Source organism: Nuphar pumila, chromosome 5 (genome assembly GCF_984573655.1).
Source record: "Nuphar pumila chromosome 5, dmNupPumi1.hap1.1, whole genome shotgun sequence".
Classification (NCBI taxonomy): Eukaryota; Viridiplantae; Streptophyta; class Magnoliopsida; order Nymphaeales; family Nymphaeaceae; genus Nuphar; species Nuphar pumila.
In genome coordinates this window covers 52,542,268-52,551,836 of record NC_143253.1, presented here as the reverse complement: position 1 = coordinate 52,551,836, position 9,569 = coordinate 52,542,268, and positions in this window count along the sequence as shown.

Genomic DNA, 9,569 nt, shown 5'->3' with positions numbered 1-9,569 from the left:
ATGGTCAGATGGCGCTGTTTTTGAATAATTGCAACACTGCTGATACTTTATATGTTCATGATTGAGATTTTCCTCCCATGAATGCCATTATTGTGAAGAATGTACTAAATGCCTCCTAGTAGATGACTGCTGACAGTTCATTTTGTTGCAGAACTGCAAAAACCATCACTCTGTTATTGGGCTCCGATCTTGAATCTCGGAAGATACACTACTGATGGGAGCAGACTATTATGAGGTGACCAGAAATATCAATGTCATCTTTTTTTCTTGTTTTATAACTGCTTCTCTTCTATGTTACATACACCTATAGGATTTTGACATTGCTATTCTGATAGAATATCTATTTAATATGTAGGAGGAAATATGATATGTTCAACAAATTAAGAATCTGAATCTATTTTAACTTGATATTTGACATTTCATCATTTGTCATTCCAGACGGATGCGGACAGGAGATTTCTGGCTGCAAAAGGAAGTATTCCAATTGGAATTGGGAAGAACACGCACATCAAAAGAGCGATCATTGACAAGAATGCACGTATTGGTGACAATGTCAAGGTTACATATTTCACCTTTACTGCATGCACTGAGCATTTTCCTTTCTACCGAGTTCATATTCAGAATGAATGAGCACAATGATTATTTAGTTCCGTATTGTTTCCATAGTCTAGCATGGGTGCAACATTCTTTAGATCTGTTTCCTTTATTTTGGTAAGGATGGTTTTGCCCTAACATTGAGAAAATTTGCCGATCAGATCATCAACCAGGACAATGTGCAAGAAGCAGCAAGGGAGACAGATGGGTACTTCATCAAGAGTGTCATTGTTACAGTGATTAAAGATGCTGTAATTTCCAGTGGCACTGTCATCTAAAGCCGTTTTTCAGTGTACATCGAGAATGGCTTTGCCCCATTATATTTATAAATTTTCCTATAACAAGTTCTGTGGAGGAAGGGAGAACCACTGTAAAGGCTTGAGTAGCATATCAAATAAGTCTTTATCTGTTCATATCCACAATGTTCTAGAGGAGGTTTAGTTCATGGATGATCAAGATCGCTTTTATTGTCACATGGATACTCCAATTTGGCCCCCCTATCGTGTCCCCTTATACAGTGCTCATATTGAGAACATAAAAATGGGTGTATATTCGGATTGGGATAAGTTGATATTGAAAATCACCGTATCCGGAGGCATGTCCGTACCACCAAAATGTCCTGGTGGTAAAAAATGCCCTTGGGGAAACCCAAAAGATGGTTCGAAGATGCCCTTGGGAGGAGCCTAAATGGACTCCCCATGTGGTGCTCCGTACCACCGTAATGAGGGTGGATATTGGAAAAATCACTATTGGTGGTTATTTTCAATATCATCTGATCTCAACCCGTATCCCCGTGTCTGCAGCTGGACATAGATTCATAACTATGAGGTCATTTTTTATGCAGTGGCTAGCATGCAGCTCGGCTGCTGATGACCATCCATCGTTTCTCAGAGGTGGACACTACACCCATCCAGAGAAATGCCAACATGGGTGCTGTCAAGCAGGTCGCTGTATGCCCACCATGGAGCAACACCGCATATAATGCAAAGTATATATATATATATATATATACACAAGGCACCAAGGAATGGTCACACTAGGGCAGTAGGGCTTGTCCACCACCTTCAGCTAGTGACGATTAGGGGTTTACTCTCTCTCTCTCTCTCTCTCTCTCTCTCTCTCTCTCTCTCTCTCTCTCTCTCTCTCTCTGTGGACGTTTGTAGCTAAGAGAGTAGCCATTTCTTTCCCTCTCCCTTTTCTTTCTATGTTGTTGAGGAAGGTTGCCCACTGTTTTTTTTATGACCGTGCCGAAACTAATCTTGGAAATACACGTACACAAATAAACTTTTTTGGAAATCATGTATCGTCTAATTCACATATAGAATAGAGAAAAGAGGGTGGACGGAGGTCCATGGATCATAAGGCTAAACAATAGGGGATGGCTGGTCTTGGGCCTCTTTTTGCGATGAGCCTGATCAACTGGATCCAGGACAGCCTGGTTGATCACCCACTGTGAGTTATGTTCATCTATCATTACACCTCCAAATATTAAAGCAAGCAAATTGAGCGTATGTCCACTTGAGAAGATATACCATAGTATACTTTCCAACCTAAAGGGCGTTTTAGGTGAGTGGCCTGCTCAACGTATGTCAGGGTCAAGATGAGAATCATAAAGGATGGTTACATGGCCATATATACTATAAGCCACTCCACAAGTTGAGTGCTTCTTTTCAGGTTTTGATCGTGGCCCCTAAAGCTGACTCTTGTGTTGGAAGTTGCCCACTGAGACCGCCCTTTTAAGAGGAAAGGTAAGACCATTTTCAAAGGCTTAACTGATCAAGGAGCCAACTTTTGGAGAAGATATATAATGGGTTCCACTAGCCTATGCTATTGGAGGAAAAGTTGTGGCTTCCAGAAGCAAGGGCACTAGGGCAAATGATGCTTGCATACGGGCATTTACCCTGCAATAAGCATATACAGGCACACACGAGTGATATTGTGATCAGTGTTGTTAAAAGCTCGCTTCAAAGCCCTTTTTTTAGGCTTTGCTCCAAAAACTAACCTCAAACCGCTCCAAAGCACAATAAAAACATGCTAATGAAGCGTGTGCTTTTTCTACAAAAGCGTACACTTTATTGCGCCTTGAGTTTTGAAAGCAAAGCCTACACTTCACTTTATAAAGGTTATTTTTGTTTTTCACTCAAAGGAGAAAACACAAAAGACACCCTATGTACTTCAGTACCTGTCTAAGTCTCTAACATCAGGCAGCAGGGTTAGGGTAGGGCTGTTTAGTCAAGAAAAAGGAATAGTGAGGGAGCTCTTTCTCGCCAGAGAGTCCCACCGATCACTGGCTACTCGTCCTGGTCGATAACCTTGCAATCCAGTCCTCCCACTCTCCCTTCAACTCCCTCGAATTGAGATTTGAGAGGGTTCTACCTCGATTTCAGGCTCACTGGCCTGAAGCTCGCATTGCAGTGGCACGGGCAGTACCTCTACGACTGGCTTTGTGATTGAATATACCTTATATTGTTTACTATTTTTTGCTCTTCAACTTGTTGGTTAGGCACAATTATGATGCAAATGTTCATGTTATTATTTTCTAATGTCACAATTTCACTTTTTTAAGGCATTTTATATTTTGAATAATGGTTTGTGAAGCATAAGCTTTGAAGTGTAGGCCTAACACTTCGCTAGCTTTTTAGCATTTAAAAACATTGATTGTGATGCTTTCTTAGATCATAAAATTGTGTTTTCCATTAAAAAATATAATTCAAAAGTTGAAGTCATCTATTGGATCGAAGATATCAAAACAACCTGTGCCATGAAGATTTCTTAGGTACTTGTACGTACAAACGTTTGTAATAAACATTACTCATATTACACCCACTCGGGCCATCTGAGTAGCAGCACACCTAGGGAGAAGGTGATAAACCCTTTTATCCCAATTTCAACTATTACCGGGTGTTTCAGAGGCTTTAACTAGTGGACTTCGTAAGGGTTTGGGTGTCGGCAATGTAGGATAGAGATAGAAAGAGTTAACCGACTGATTGAGATAGCTTTAATGTTTACGGCATTCTTCAAGGGGGGTTTTGCTTACTTCGATGTATCTATGGTGAGTGAGCACTATCTTCTATTTATAGTAGAAGAGAGAGTTATCTACTAAGAAATTGACCTTCTCTTGGGTAATCATTTACCCCAACAAGATTGTTACGTAGTTTCACTTAGATCTTATCCAAAATGAAGAGTTTCATTTTAGATAAAGCCCTCAACCTGAGCGATTTCATCCATTAGAGAGAGAGTGGGCTCACCTTTCTCTTTAACTGATGAAATCCTTCATGAAACATGGTCATGACGAACTCTAACATATCAATATCTCTCACTTGGTCATGTGAAACAAAAATTAGATGCAAGATTTAGCCTTTCACTATTGGAGTATTTTTCTTGCATCAACATTCCTGGAATGAGTTATATTTTTAGTTTTTCATCCAGATATATGTCTTTGTTAAACATATCTTAATCTCATACATGATACATGTTTTGAAAACATTTTCTCTGATATGCACTTTGTTAAAGGATCAGCAATCATATCAGATGTAGGTAAATAGCTGACTTTGATTTTATTCCTTTCAATCATATCATGAATACAATGGTACTTTACCATTATATGTTTACTTTTTCAATTATTAGCTTCACTCTTCATAAGAGAGATGGTAGTCTGATTATCACAATAAATCTGGATTGACCCATTGGTTATTTTCTGCTTCAAATTATTAATGAAGCGACTTATCCAAACGGCAAATATTGCAGCTATATTACATGTAATATATTCAACTTTTTGAGTATGTTGAGTTACATAACTTTATTTTTTACAAGACCAAGAAACTGCTCTTTCTCCAAATATATTTAGAGGTGGATTTACTATCCTCTCTGATGCCTGCAAAGTCAACAACAGAATATCCAGTTAATTCTAAAGAATCAACTTGAAAACATAGTTTCAAGTTTATAGTCTCTTTTAAATATCAAAATATTCTTTTTACTGCTTGTCAGTGTAGCCAACTAGAATTACTATGGTAGCGACTAACGAGGCTAATAACAAAACTGATATCAGGCATTGTGCATAGCATTGCATACATCAAGCTTCCAACAACTTGAACATAAGGGACATTTAGCCTTTCATGTCCATCACCTGTACTATCATTCTTACTTAACTTGACACCTCTTACTACAGGTGTTCTAACTGATTTACAATCACTCATTTTAAATTTCTTGAGTATATGATTCAGATACCTTTCTTAACTCAGGATTAAAAGTCTAGAATTTTTATCTCGAGTGATTTTAATTCCAAGAACATAGGATGCTTATCCCATGTCTTTCATTTTGAATTGAGAATTTAACCATTACTTGGTTTTGACAATCATATTGTTATCATTTTCAGTCAAAAAAATATCATCCACATATAGTGAGAGAATGGTAAATTTACTCTCACTTTTTTAGATATAAATACAGTGGTCAAATTTATTTGCCATAAAGCCTAATAATGTGACAACCTTATGAAATTTTAAGTACCACTGACGTGGTGATTATTTGAGTCCGTATAGAAATTTTTTCAACCTATATACTTTATCTTCTTTGCCTTTAATTATGTACCTTTCAGGTTGTTCCATAAATATTATTTCAATTAGCTCACTATTAAGAAAAACAATTTTAACATTTATTTGATATAGATCTAGATCATAGTGAGCTACAATTGCAAGAATTATCCTTATTGAAGCGAATTTTGCAACAAGTGAATATGTGTCGATATAATCTAATCCTTTTTTCTGAGAAAAACCCTTAGCAACTAGTATTGATTTAAATTTATCAATGCTACCATCAGACTTGAATTTCTTCTTCAATATCCATTTACATTCAATGACTTTCCTTTTCTCAAGTAACTTAGTCAATTCCTATACCTGGTTTTTCTCAATGAACTCAATTTCTTTGACCATGAATTTTACCCAGTCTGTTGACTCACGTGAGCTTATTGTCTCACTATAGACAGGCTATGTACCATGTCATCTATGTTTAAAGTATAACAAAGTTTCTCCAATAAATAGATGCAATAGTCATCTAAGTAATATAAAAGAACTCTAGACCTTTTATGTCCAACCACAGACTGTTAAAAATGAGATGATGAAGGGATTTTTGAAGGTCCGTCGTTACTTATAGGTTCTTGCATGTCATAAAAATCATATTGCAGATCAAGAGAATCATCTTCATTTATTTTTGGAATGACTTCTTCAATGTTTTGATTTTTCAAGAAGATAATATATCTGCTTTCGATTAAACTCTTATCTAGATGATAAAATCTATAGCCTTTAGATCATTTGAGATATCCAATAAATACATATCTTATAGATCTGGTGTCGAGTTTATCTCTCAACCGCTCTATAACTTTTATATGAGCTACAAAAACTCATATGCGAAGGTGACATAAATTTGTTTTTTTTTCAGCTATGATTCATAAGGTGTAAAGACAACAACTTTATATGAAACTCTATTTAGAACATATGATGATGTATGTATAGCTTCTCCTCAAAATACTTTGGGTAATGAATGGTTAGATAACATACATATAACCATATCAAGAAGAGTCTTATTAAACCTTTCGGTCACACCATTTTATTGAGGTGTGCCTAGAGTACTAAGTTTGTAGTCTGATCCCATTTGCTTTGCAATATTTAGAGAATTCATTTAAGGTATATTCTCCTCCCCAATTATACCGTAAAACTTTAATTTTTCTACCAAGTTGGTTCTCAACCTCTTGATTATAATCCTTAAATTTATCTAATGCTTCATACTTATAAGTTATAAGATATATATAACTGTATCTAGAAAAGTTATCAATAAATGATATAAAATATTACATTCTTTTATGGGTTTGAGTCCTGAAGGGACCACAAATATCAGTGTGTATGATTTCTAATAATTCTGATGCTCTAGTAACATTTTGTGGAAAGGGTCTTCTTATCAATTTTCCATATTCAAGGTTCACATCCATTAAACAAAAATTCATTAAAGTCAGGTATTAATTTTAAGTCAACAAGTTTCTTCATCTTTTTTAAGTTAATGTATTTAAGTCTTTGATGTCAAACATTTACATCCACATGAAAGACAATATTGATATAAGTAGAAAGTGATGAAACTTTATTTATATCAGAATCATTGATTTTGAACAACCCATGATTTTTGTCAAAAATACCATCAAATAGAACTCGTCCATGTTTTCCCATAGTGACTTTCACTGGATGAAATATAACCTCAAAACCTTTGGCAACTAGGGTCGGGACAAATATTAATTTTTGCCTTCATGGATGGTGTACAAAGAGAACATTGGACAATAATACATTATTTCTAGAAGTTTCAACCCGATAGGTCCCAATACCCATAACATCATAGTAGGTGTTGCCTTTCCTTTTGCTTGTTATTTTTGTTGTTCCTGCCAGTGTTGTTGTTTGACCAACTTCTGCAATCTTTCTTCAAGTATCCAGTTTTTTCACACTTAAAGCACTTCACTTGTGAGGCGACTGCATGTGGCTTGTTGAATGTTCGTCCTCTTTTCATATCAAATTTGTCATTTTCTTTAAAGTATTTTTTATTAAATTGTGGGCGTCTAAAAGGGCTTTAGCTTCGAGAAGGACCATTTTTAGCGAAGTGTTATTCACTTTTCCATTCTTGTTGCATATGTTGCTGCTCAATTTTTAATTGAGCAAGAAACTCTTCCAAGGTTAGGTTTTTAGAATTTAACCTAAGAGATGTTTGTACTATTTTCCAAGAGAATGGTAAACTATGCAGAATGGTAGATATCTACATCCAATCAGGAATTGCATTCTCAACAATTGTGAGGTCCTTAGTCATAACTAGCATTTTGTTGACATGGTCAACAACATTATCATTTTCTTATATACGACATGAATTATATTCTTCTAATAGAAGTATGTGGGTTTCAGAAGTTGTGTCATATCTCTTAGACATGGCTTCAAACATAGACTTAGTTGTAGGATAATTCTCAAATACCCTAATAAGATCATCATCTATATAAGTTAGCATGATGGTTCTTGCCAATATGTTGTCCCTTTTGTATTTTGTATATGAGGCTTTGTCCTCGTTAGAGACTGCAATGTCAAGATCTCTCATTTCAGTAGTGATGGCATTCTCGATGCCCTCCAATGTTAGAATAAGAGAAATCTTTATCTTCTAAATGTGAAAGTTTGTCCCATTAATTTGTCAGTTTTGGCTAATTCAGTGGCACACACCCTACTTATCATTTTTCTGTTTTTTATTATTTTAAAGTGGCAAGATATGATAAGAGTAGATTCATATTCAACAAGTAGATAATCCAAATAACAGTAATAAAAAAAATACATGAAATATGACTTTCACAATTTAAAAACTACAAGACAATAAGTGTCAATGCTAATATGCCAATCAAACACTTAATTTTAGAATAAATGATGTCATATGCACTTTTAAACCCTTTTCTAGAATTTCAAAAAGGTTTATCTATAGGTAAAATGATTTTTAAAGGAAAATAAGGGTTTTTTTGCAAAAAATAGAAAATTGACCATGTTTTGAAAAATATTCTCTGAATGTAAGTCCTTGTCTAGAATTTCCAAATAAACAGGGACTGCCACTAGAATTTAGGGATGCAGAAGTAAATTTTAGCAAAGATTAAGGACACTACAATAATTTTATAAAACTTGGATAGAATAGGGGCAACAGGTAAATTCACCTGTCTGGAGTAAATCAATAAATAAATAGTGAGGGATATGATTGTAAATTTTTGAAAAGACCAGGGGAAATAGGTAAATTCACCTGTCTAGGGACAGGATTAGAATTTTCATTAAAGAACATGGGAAAAACTATATTTTTATCTGTAGACGAGCATAAATACCCTATTCACGAGAAAACTGGAAGCTTCTGGATAAAGCTTTTATCGGTTTTTCCCTTTTGTTTTGTTTCTCAGTCAGCGAAAAAAAATGTTGATCTGTTCTTTTTTCATTCAGCGGAGAAAGGATAGAAGTTGTTGGTGCTCGACCAATTATCTGCCTGTGTTCGCTTGTGTTCTTCTGTGTTTTGCTGTGTTCTTTTGCCCGTTTTCATAAAAAACAACCTGCATGTGGTACTTGGAGATCTTTAAGGCTGAAACAATCCTCACATCGCTCGTCGGTCTCGTCGAATGAAATAACAACACAGACAAATCAGAATGCTGCAAGAGGACCTTCTTGCCCCGACACTGGAGGGTAGCATTATATCTGGACAATCAATCCATACTCAGAATGACATCATAAAATGTTATATCTAGTATGACCAAGTCGACAGACAACTCATGCCCCTTGATAACAATGCAAACTGCCAGAAAATACTTCTCGTAGGAATAGGATGCACTCATAGGTGACATCACATCTAGAGCCTTTTCAAGGATAGAAGGAACTAATTCGAGCAAATTCACAAATGAAGCAAAAATAAAACTATGGGTCACGCCTGAATCAAACATCACACGTGCAAAGTGATCATCGACTGAGAAGATATTTTCAATCAGGTCAGTCTGATCGCCCTGAGTGTTGTTGTAGTCGCGTAAACTAGCTCTTTGGTCCTGTGCTGACCTTGTTGTTGTTGTGATCTTTGTTGTTGTTCTCCCTAAGCCGCTGGCTTGTTCGAACAATATGGAATGTGCTCAAGCTACTGACACTAGTAGCAAACCCCCTTAAATATCAGACAAAAGCCTAGAGGATGGCCCTTGCCGCACTTGCAACATACTGACTGGGTCTTTCCCTACTGCCTCTGTTGTTGGGGTCGACCCTGATGTGCACCCTATTGTCGCCCCTCACGGGTCCACGGCCTCTTGCCACCTGCAGGTGGGATCTTCCTCGCTTCACCCGAAGAACCACCATCGTCGCCACCTCCTTTCTAAAATCTATTTCTAAACCTCTCCCAGTCCTCCGTCAGTACTGTAGCAGACTCAATCACATCGGTCAAGCTAGTAGGTCGGCTCA